Source organism: Canis lupus, chromosome 29 (assembly GCF_003254725.2).
Source record: "Canis lupus dingo isolate Sandy chromosome 29, ASM325472v2, whole genome shotgun sequence".
NCBI lineage: Eukaryota > Metazoa > Chordata > Mammalia > Carnivora > Canidae > Canis > Canis lupus.
In genome coordinates, this window is record NC_064271.1 from 38,214,164 (window position 1) to 38,226,360 (window position 12,197).

Below are 12,197 nucleotides of genomic sequence, written 5' to 3' on the forward strand. Positions count from 1 at the left end.
ATTGCTTGATAGCTGACCTAGGAGCATTCAGTTTCAGAAAAAAGAAATAAAGGAAAGCGATCAAGTGAAAATATAGAAAATGTTGATTTGAAATAGTTAAAAAGAAATAAAAGACTTTACATTCCATCAATGTTATGGATTACTGACATTAAAACACTTCAACTGCAAATTACCAAGACATTATCAGGGTTCTGTTTACATGAGTGTTCATTTTGTGAAAGGTGAACATCTAATGCTCTTGTGTTATGTTGTTCTATGTATTATTATGTATTTATAATTTACATATTATACATCAATGAAAAGTTACAAAAAATATAAGATTCAACTAACAGAATACTTAGAAGAAAGAAATAAAAATAGACAAGAGACTGAAAAAAAGGAACTAAAAACACTAGGAAAAAAAGGAATAACGCCCCCCACATTACAAGAAGTGATAAAATAAACTAAGAGCAATAAACAATGAAATAAAGATGCAAAAGAGATGAGATGATCAACATAGACAAAAGTTGAACTTTTAAAAAAGAAGAACATGGAACAAATGTGACAGAACAAGAAAAAAGGTACAAAAGTATTAGAAATATATAAGGGAATATGGCTAAACATTCAGCAACTATTACTATTATTTAACAAGAGGATACTATAAAAAATTTCTTGTCAATAAATTTAAAAATTAAGATAAAATATCATTTCTTAGAATACAGATTTACTGTTTTCTAAATAGTTCAAGAAGGTAAATGTAGCATAAAATTGAATAGAACGAAAGTCATTTAAAGAAACCAATCAGTGTTTAAAATCTACCCTTAAAAAGTAAAAGATATACACATAAAACGAAACCAAAAAGACTGGATAGTTTTACAGGTAAGTGCTATTAACCATTCAAAAGCAGATAATCCACGTAAACAGGCTATATCATATCCATAAAATGATAGGCTGTTTTGAAAAATACAAATAGGTACAACACTTCTCAAATCATTTCATAAGGCTAACAAATCCTTTCAATGACCCCAAGGCAAGGACATTATGAAAACGGGAAATCATTGGACAGACTCAATTATAAAGAGAGAGATAAAAATCCTAAATATAATATTGAAAATAAATAGAGTATTCATAATCATAATAACAAAATTTACCAGGATAAACCTGGGCAAATAACAAAAATGGAAGGATCGTTTAACATTAGATAACACACTAATAATACTCTCAGTATTAACTGATTTAAGGTGAAAAAAATTGGAAGTCCTCAACAGATACAGGGGAAAAAAAAAGTTATATTCAGTATTTATTGATTCTTACAGAATGAAAAAAGAAAAGAAGGGAGGAGCGGGAGAGGAAAGAAAAGAGAGAGGAAGGAAGTAAATAGCAATAGAAAAGAACTTTCTTACTTTGTTGACAGCAAACAGATAAAGAAAAGATTATCTCTAATAGTGAAAATCATGAACAAGACAAAGATAATCACTGTTATCAGAAATCTAGGTAATATAGCGAGACAAGGGGAGACAAGATATAGGGATTGGAAAGGGGAAAAAAGTTATTATTCACAAATAATATGACTGGGAAGGGGCAGAGAAAAACTACAGGCAAATTATTTGAATCTGCACAAGATTCTTCATAAAAACTCAGCAAAGTTACAATTTATAAAATTTATATGCAAAAATCATAATTACTATAGCAATACAAATTTTTAAATATCTATAAATACTATGAATACCTGTAAAATATATGCAAAAACTCTTATGGAACTTTTTTAAGAGAATAGGTTATAATAAAATAAGCGCAGTATTAATGAGCATTTGGGGGAGTGCAACAGCAATATCTAGTAAGATCTAAGATATGTATATACCAGAATCATCAATTCCACTGCTAGTTATATGAAATAGAAAAATAATCCTCTATGTGAACAGAACACTAATAAGACCATTTAATGCAACATTTTTAATAGCATTTGGGGGAGTGCAACAGCAATATCTAGTAAGATCTAAGATATGTATATACCAGAATCATCAATTCCACTGCTAGTTATATGAATTAGAAAAATAATCCTCTATGTGAACAGAACACTAATAAGACCATTTAATGCAACATTTTTAATAATAGCAAAACTTTAAAATTTGAAAAAAAAAATCCAAAGCCCTGTTAGTACACCACAATTGACTCATCAATGAAATATAATGCAGCTAAAATGTGTATGCCGTGAAGGGCACCTGGGTGGCTCAGTCAGGTGAGCACCCCACTCGTGGTTTCAGCTCAGGTCATGGGATTGCCCGAGCTCTGCATTCAGGGCAGGATCTGCTTGGGATTCTTTCTTCCTCCCTCTCCCTTCTCATTTGTTCCTCCCTACCATTCACTCTTTCTCTCTAAAATAAATGAATATATATATTTTTTTACATCTGTGGACAATGATACACAAGTTAATACATTTATATAACATTTTAAAACATTCAAGGGGCACCTGGGTGGCTCAGTTGGTTAAATGTCTGCTTCAGTTCAGGTCATGATTTCAGGGTCCTGGGATGGAGCCACACAGCCACACGTAGGGCTCCCTGCTCAGTAGGGAGTCATCCTCTCCCTCTCCCTCTGTCCTTCCCCCCTCATGCTCTATCTCTATCTCAAATAAATAAATAAATAAATAAATAAATAAATTCAAATCAATAGCTGATACTATTTAGGGAAAATATATAGTACATATATAAATTTTCATGCTTCTTAATAACATCAAAAAATCAATTTCTTTGGTTATCTGGTGGAAACAAAAAAGACAGATAAAATTGAGATTGCTTGCACAAAGATATTTAATTAGATCCAAAAACAGCATTCAGTTGGGTCGTGCTCTTGTACCCAATCTGAAAATATTTCGTTTAAATGGAGCATTAAGGGGCTCCTGGGTAGCAGAGTTGGTGAAGCGTCTGATTCGTGCTTTCGGCTCAGGTCATGAACTTAGGGTCGTGAGATTGAGCCCCACATTGAGGGGCTCATCCCAATAGAGTCTGCTTAAGACTCTCTCTCCCTCTGCCCCTTACCCCCTCAAATAAATAAATCTTAAAAAAAAATAATAAATGAAGTGTGACAATCACTTAATTTAATAGAATTGTGTTTGTGTTTATATCTGCTATCATGTAATTTATTTCCTATTTGTTCCATCTATTCTTTTTCTTATTCTTCTTTATGTGCTGCTTTGGGATTAACTGAACATATTTTAGTATTCTATCTTCCCTTTTAACTTGTATTCTTCTTTGTTTTGCATTGTTAGTGGTCACTCTATAATTTATAATGTATATGTATTGCTATCACAGTCTATCTTCAAATACTCTTTTACTACATATTATATAAGGCTTTACGACAGTAAACTTCCATTCCCTTTCCTCAATCCTTTGGGCCATTATTATCATACATGTTACATCTACATGTAAATTAAATAAGTCATAGCCAATATATTTGCTTTAAACAATCAAGTATATTTTTTAAGTATTTAAAAATGAGAAAAATACTTTTCATATTTACCAACACATTTACATTTCCAGCTCTTTATCCATTGTATAGATTGATGCCTCAATTTCCTTTTTCCTGAAGAACTTCCTTTAATATTTCTTGTAGTTTAAATTTTTGGCAATAAATTCTCTCAGCTGTTTTTTTAGATATAAAAGTATTTGTTTTGGCTCCCTGCATGGAGCCTGCTTCCCCCTCTGCCTATGTCTCTGCCTCTCTCTCTCTCTCTCTCTGTGTCTCTCATGAATAAAGATATAAAATCTTAAAAAAATCTTCAAATTTATTTTTTTTTCTTTACTTCATATGAATCCCCTGCTTTGACTATTTTAGATTTCTTTTGTCACTGTTTCTAGCAATTTAATTTTGATGTGCCTTGGTGTCTGTTTACGTTTTATCCAAGTAGGGGTTCTTGGGACCATTCAACTAGCTTTATCAGAGAACTGGGGTTCCACCCTACCCTGATCTTGCTAATGATGACAGCAAAATAAATGACAATAAGAAAATATTTTTCTAATATTTCTAATATAATTCTAATATGAATTCTATTGCAATTGTGTGAAATTTAGACAAATGGCTTCTGTCTATACCAGTAAAGAATACTGACCTAGTAGAATTCTCACATTTGAAATGCCACACATCGACAAGATCAATGTTTTTCAGTATCATGCTAGGACTCAATTAACAAAGGTATCCAAAGGAATGATATCTATTGCTTCCCATATTAATTATGATTGAAATATTTCCCTGCCCCCCAAAAAAATATCCAAATTCTGAAGAGACTCTAAGAACCAAGGAGATTATGTAAAAATTAAACCTTACAAGCATTTAATGACTTTTAACTGTGTCCTAGATGCTATCATATTTACATATGATAAAGAATCTTTAAAGAGGTTGGCCAGATGCAATCGCTATAAATCATAAATTAGACCTAATTTATGCACTTCCCCAGATTCACTGCCTACTATGGCCTCAGTCACTTGCCCAGTGGACGACACCAGCCATTACCTTCAACTCATCTTCTAATACCAGTCTCTGCCTTGACAACCTCTGGGTGTGAAGGTAAAAAAGCACAACTTCCCTACCATCTCCACAGTCACAGAAATACCTACTCTTGCACCCATAGGAAGCGTGGCTCCTCCCATCACCTCCAAGATCCTAATGATCCCACAGTATACAGTGTGAGATCTGACTTCTCCAACAACAATCTGAAAAGCACATAGACAGTAACATACCATGAGATGAGTTTTGACAAATGAGAAACAAAAGATAGGAAGATGTGGGCAATACATTTCTTTCTCTTCCTCAGTTCAGCTACAGTTGACCTCTGAACAAGGTCAGGGGTACCAATCCACCACACAGGGAAAAATCCATGCATAACTTTTAATTCTTCCAAAACCTAACTACTCACAGTTCATTATTATATGGAAGACTTGCCAATAATATAGTCAATTAACACATATTTTGTATATTGTATGTATTATATATTGTATTCTTATAATAAAGTAAGCTAGAGAAAATGCTGTATCTATTGAAAAAATCTGTATATTTTAAACACATAGTTCAAACTCATGTTATTCAAGGGTCAACTATAATTGGCTCTGTACAGCATGTCCAGAGATTTCCCACTTGACTAAACAAAAGTCTATGTTTTCTACTTGCAGCCACGGCCAGCTTAATAACTGCCTTATATTCACACTGGTTTTCTTTTTTCCATTATTCTCTCATGCCCCCCTTGTATTGCACCCAGCTTAACCTGTACCTCAAAATATGTTGTCCAATGACCTTATAAGATATTTCATTACTATACTTCTCTCACATCATTTCCTAAATATATTACAGCTTTTTGCAATTAACTGGGATACTCTGTGGTTTCTCAAAAGAGTTTTGAATGTCCAGTAGAGACCCAGAGTAACTTTGCCTAGAAATTCATAAGCTGCTTTTTAAAAATAGAAATCTCAGTGTGTGGATTCTCTATGTCTATCCTGTTTTAAACCCAGGTAAGAAAAAAGTATGGTAATATGGCAGAGATGTAGGAAGTGGTGTGTCAAATGTAAATACAAAAACGTTGAGTAAAGCAAGAAAGACTTGGTATTAGCTACAGAAATAATGAGGTGATCTTGGAGCACATAATAAATCAAAGTTTGAGTATGGGAATCTATGAATATGATGAAATATAACTTCTATGATTACGGTACATTAAATGGCAAAAGAAGTTTCACTGATTTAATTAATGGCTGTATCAGCTGACTTTAAAATAGGGATATTATCGAAGTGGGATTCACTTAATAATAAGAGCACTTTAAATCTTGATTTAGAGGTCATAGTCAGAGAAATTAGAGAGATTCAATCTGAAAGGGATTTAATATATGAGAAACTCTCCACTGCTGGATGAGGCCATGTGGCAAGACATATGAGTGGCCTGAAAGAGGTCACTTAGCTAAGAGGAAATGAGGACTTCAGTCCTACAACCACAAGAAACTACATTTGGCAAACAATTTACACGAGTTTAGAAGTAGATGCTGCCACAGAGCCCTAAGCATCGTGGTTGGCATTTGATTTAAGGTTTGTAAGATCCTGAGGAGAGAACTCTCAGTCAGGCCACGCTGGACTTCTGACCCACAAAACTGGGGCTAATAAATGGTTGTTGCTTTAAGCCATTAAGTTTATGGTAATTTGTTATGCAGCTAAAGAAAACTAATTAATATATACCTGGAATGGGTCACCTGATAGTAATTATTCAGTTAAACACAGCTATACAAGTTATTACTAGTAATTATTTTTAAACACAAAATAATGTGTAATTTTAAAGAATCCTTTCCTAAACTATATTTTTATTAATAAGTTAAAATGTCATTACATTAACATATGTTTTTAGGGGTGCCTACATGGCTCAGCAGTTGACCATCTGCCTTTGGCTCAGATTGTGATTCCAGGGTCCTGGGATCAAGTCCTGCATCAGGCTTCCTGCATGGAGCCTGCTTCTCCCTCTGCCTGTGTCTCTGCCTCTCTCTCTCTCTGTCTCTCATGAATAAATAAATAAAATCTTAAAACACAAACAAACATGTTTTAATGGTTTTTATTTTAGGATCAATTTTTATTCTACTGTAAGGCAGCTTTAGTACCCTGCAAGTTTTCTCTCTTTCCCACTGGCCAATTTTCAACAGTGTTGATAAAATCCTCCTACAGATAAATTAACATTTTGCAGGACACCTGGGTGGCTCAGCAGTTAAGTGTCTGCCTTCTGGCTCAGGTCGTGATCCTGGAGTCCCAGGATGGAGTCCCGCATAGGGTTCCCCGCAGGGAGCCTGCTTCTCCCTCTGCCTGTATCTCTGCCTGTCTCTCTTTGTGTCTCTCATGAAGAAATAAAATCTTTAAAAATTAATCAATTAATTAGTTAATTAATTAATTAACATTTTGCCTCTGAACCAGGTCCTCTAGAAGTTATTTCTAAAAGAGAATGATTATTGTCAGCTGTTTGCTATTTGCCCTCATGAACAAACAGAATAATGATCACTGATGTTTAAAGGCCACAAGCACAGGAAATACATAAATGTTTTCTGAATTTAAAAAGTCAATTATTTTAATATAGTTTATAAATATACATTATTTCATTTTCTCTTTATAAATATACTGTATTTCATTTTCTCTCATACACTGTTACTTCTATATTTATATGATTAAACATAGCATCTCCTTCAGTTATGTCATATAAGAGTTCATTTTATTTCTGCCCCTGCCATTTGTATCTGAACTTATATGTCATTCAGAAATATAAGGTACTGGTTGAAAAAGCATCTTTTCACCTTTATTATTTTCAAATAATTTGAAAAACATACTTTGGATCTCTTGGCTAAAGAACTAGAAAATGAATATAGACGACCCCAGTCACATGGTCCTTAAATGCTCACTCATATAGTTATCCATTGGGAACATGCAGTAATAACAAGAAAACCAGGAATAGTGACATGCATGATTTTTATTTGCACAGTTTAATACCTTCTGTAGAATCACTTGCTTTGTTACATGGTGAGAAGACAAAGCAACAAAATGTTAACTAACATCTTTCATTGTTTCATGTCGATTTGTTTCTTAATTTGAAAATTGCATTTAAATTTCTACTAAACCTACCTTAGGCAAACATCCATGCAAGGAAAGAACGGCATTTGTGCAATGAACTGTTATACTAGCATGAAAAGCGTTCCTTATGAAAAGACAAATAAGTGATAACCAACAAAGAATTCCCATGTCCTTCACTTAACACTTTAAACTATGAGTATCATTATAACGAATAAGAGAATAATAAAAGATTTGTAACAAATGGAACTGATAAAAATCAACTAAAGGTGTTCATATTCTACATAATAAGAGATAAGAGTGATAATTTTGTGAATTAAAGATTGAAGTTTACAGGATTTACTCAGAAAACAGAAACTCTCTGGAAATAAACTATCTGTAATAGATTTAGCAAATATGCTAGTCTTCATGATGTTAAAATAAATAGTTTAACTATAAGTGCTAAAAGACAGGCAATACAAACTTTTTAAAAAGATTTTATTTACTTATTTATTTGAGAGAGAGACAGCATGAGCAGATGAGGCGGAGCAAAGGGGAAAGGACAAGCAGGCTCTGTGCTGAGTGTGGAGCCTGGCACAGGGCTCTAGCCCATCACCCTGAATCATGACCTGTGCTTAAAACAAGAGTCAGATGATGCCTAACCAACTGAGCCACTCATGCATCTCAGGCAATAAAAACTTTCAAATAAAAGTTTTGGTTTCAATTGTTAAAAAGAAAAAATATATAAGTCTGACAATCATAATTTGCATAAAATTTCATATTCAAGAAGATAGTGGAGCTTGTTTTAATTTGACAAGCAAGCTGCATAAATTATCTCTAATAAATCAGTAATAACATTTATTCACAATGAATCAATATATTTACTACAAAGACACCCTTCTTTATGAAAAACTGTGTATGTGTGGGTACATATACAGGACAAATATGCACAAAGATTTTGTGTGTACAGCATATTCATTTAGTGTTACCATGTGCCCAAAGAGATAGTTCCATGTATTAAGTTTAGAGCATAAAATAAAATTAATTTTTAATTTTAATTTTATTTATTTTTAAAATGTCTAAACTATGCCACAGAAATGGTCCAGCAGCTTCTATTAAAAACCAAAGCAAAGACTAGAAAATAAAAAAGAAAAATAAATATTAGATGTTAAAAAAAACATTAAAAAAAACCTTAATTTTCAGTGAAAAAGATGCTCTGAGCAGAAAGAAAATGACTAAAATATCAAAATAGAAAATTAGAAAATGGTTTGTTTAATAAAACAGGCCAGCTCTTAATAAAAGTCTACTATACTTCCTAGAATACTTTGATGATATGAAAATGATGAGTAAATTATTTTTCAAGTGTGATGTATCTAGGAAATAGATCAGCGAAACAAAAAGAGTAATATCATCACAGCATACAAACAGAAAATTCACATATAGAAGGAAAAAATCACAGTTTACATTGCATTCATGTTTAAAATCAAACATCACTTTTTCACATTCTGAAGATTCCCCCCACCCCCCAAATATGGAAAGAAAAACAAGCCAGGGCTTTAATATAATATTTTTTTTCCAACCTGGAACAGCTGCAAAAAACAAATCTTGCTGGAGATAAGCTTGGTTATAAATATCAACATTCCCTTTAAATAAGGGAGTCCAGTTTTCATACCATCTGCCTCTTTCTAAAAGGGAAAAAAAAAAACATGAAAATCATAAACTAGGACATCCTCTTTCAAATAAGGCATTTAAAAATGAATGTAGTAAAAAGGCTATGAACTGCTCTGAGCCCCTGACTTTAAACTTACCCTGTTTAGCTCAGATCAGAAAACAGGATTTCATGAAAGTAAGCAACTCTTAGTCTATGAATAAAGTCCCTAAAGCAATTAATAAAGAAAAAAATCTTCTCAAACTTGTTCACATTTATTAGCCATGATCATGATTTCTGATGGGACCATATTTCTCCATAATGCATCATACTCCTTACTGTTCATTTTTTAACTACACTTGTCACTTTAGTTACCTCTACTTTTTCCAAAACCTTTCTACAGCCTGTTCCAAAGACTTTCATGTTATCTCTTCTATACAAAAATCTAGTTACTAACAGAACTGGACTTTTCTTTTAATACAGATTCTATCCTTTGCAGAAATCTTTCCAATGCCTCTCAACACAGTGGTCTTTTTATACGCAAGTTTGAATTTTATCTTAAAACCGTCTTTCTTCTTTTGCCCTTAATTATTTTTCATTCTTTGTTAATGACCTTGTGATTGAACATTTTAATTTTTCACTGTACCACATCATTACTACTTCAATAATGAAGTCCATAAACCATATCCATTATTTAACTCCTTAAAGCATTCACAAGAGAGAATTAATGAAAGATGGCCTACCAAATAGAGCGGTTCAGAGTGGTCTACTGGAGATGCATACATAAAAGAAGATCCTATTTAGCAATACTAAGATCGCTTAAGAGAGAGTAGAAGAACCCCAAGACACAGACAAATGGCGTCCTGTATTCTAACAATATATGTAAATGTTTAGTCAATTCCTGGAATTACAGTGGTAGGATTCTGAAAAGCTCCTGTAACAAAAGCACCTAGGGAGCCCCGGCATAATTCAATCTCATATTTATTCTTGCCCTTCCTCTTTTTTCTCATGCACACATAAAGACACACCGATAGAGATGAACAAAGAGAGCAAAATTGAATCTTCAACCATGAGCATTTGCAGTTATTTTAAGGTGCTAAGACCACACTTTAATGTGTCCTTCATAGGAAAAATATGTCCGAAGACTTTTTTTTCTTTTTTTTCAATTCACTTTCCTTCCATTTTAGCCACAGACCACCCAGGTCTGTAATTATACAAAACAAAGTTCTTTTACAAATGGCAAATGACATTTAATTGCTTTCTTGGAATGCTGCATCTTCAGTGTGTAAGGAGGGAGGAAAGGGAGAGATGTCTTCAAAATAATGGTCAATAATATTTAATCTCAAATTAATTATTTAAAATAAATGACAATCAATATTTCATCCTTTTCATGATTTGACGTAAGCACTATAAAACAATAGGAACAATTAGACTATCAATGTTGCAACAGAAAAGTTGTTTTTCCTTAGTTCTATCAACTATTTGAAAATATTAAAAAGGCTTTTTAGTATCAAATTTACTCTACTGTTTATTTTCTGAATTCCCTCCATTCGAATATAGTACCACAAGAGCAGGGATCTTTGTTTTTATATACTGAAACCCAAAACAATTAGAAAACTGTGGCACATAGTAGACACTCAATACACGTTATTGAGTAAATATTTTTCAGAAGACAGTTGTGTTAACTTAAATCACCCATATTTTATGATTAGTTATTGTAAAAAGTTAAAAACACCTGGAGGTTTAAAATGTAACTATTAATTCTCTATGTCTTATAGGAATATGAGCTTGATAAAAGATGGATTAACTTTTCTCTATTTTAACTTATTTCCTTCTGGTTCTATAATTTTTTACTTATTTACCAAACTAAGCTCATTTACCATTTTTAAAATAGGCACAGTAAGAATACCTCTCCCATACAGCTGTTGTGAACACTCAATTAAATAGCTAAAGATATAAAGTACTTAACATGGCGCTTCTCACATAGTAAGTGTTCATTAAATGTTATTAGTATCATTACGTCATGCTGTCATGCCGGTTTAATCGGTTACTCACTGTTGAGGTTACAACACAGTCCAAATGGCTTTTATAAACAAAAAACACAACCTGAACTTGATGACCTCACATTCATTTAAAAAGTCAATGAGTTCCTTTATAGTTCAAGGTTCTTAGAGTATGAGAATGGTCTCAGGATATACTATGCCTATACTAACTTAATTACATATAAATTATACACTTGTCTGCTACTATTTGGTCTCCTATCTTCTATTATCAGCTAAATGGCTTCAACAAAAGTATCTGTGGATTAACTTTTAAGATGCCAAATTACATATGCTGTTTTATTCTCAGTATTCTTGGAAATCCTGGATTAAGAGAGTAGCACTTTCATGCTTTCATATGCTTTCAGTATATGCACATAATCAGTACTCAAAAATACTTTGTAAAATGGTTGGCTTCTAAACAAACAATCAAACAGGCTTAAACACTTCTCTCCAGTTTTAAAACTGATAACTGTATCTCTAAGTTGTACTAAGTTTATATATGTGTATATATATATATAAAGTTAATATACCTATATCGATATCTGTATGTATCTATATTCCCACTACATGCATTGAGCAGGCCAGTATGGGTCCCTAGGGAAGTACTCTGCTATTAGATAAAACTGGTTCTGTCATCCAGGCCTCAAAACTTTAATTTGCAATAATAAATGTAGCTCCCAAATATCTTAACCATGGGTCTAATACACCACGGCAAACAAGAAACATGATTTTAAAATATCCTTTAAATTATAGAACATTCCAAACCATGTCTTCTAAAACCTTTAAGAAAAATATCACAAGTATTCCAGTCATTTCTCTATCTTCTCTTCAAAAATTAAACTTCACTGTCACATTACACTACTTTATTTGAAAGTGTATCATAAAAGAAGGATTTTACAAAAGCACTGGATAACTACCTCACTAATTTTAGAAATTTGTATTCCCTCTGTTGTGAAATGATTGGGTCCTTA

At 32.7% G+C, this 12,197-nt stretch overlaps 1 protein-coding gene across 21 annotated transcripts in view; it reads right to left on the reverse strand.

Moving 5' to 3' along the window:
* The window catches only part of TRIQK (triple QxxK/R motif containing), an 84,681-nt gene that overhangs the window by 57,413 nt on the left and 15,071 nt on the right, over window positions 1-12,197 (reverse strand). The window contains exon 2 of one of the 21 annotated variants that reach the window (XM_049103783.1): window positions 9,117-9,221. The exons of the other annotated variants lie outside the window; for them this stretch is intronic. The gene's annotated coding sequence lies outside the window, so the exon portion shown is untranslated. The remainder of the gene's footprint in view (window positions 1-9,116; window positions 9,222-12,197) is intronic. 21 annotated transcript variants of the gene reach the window in all.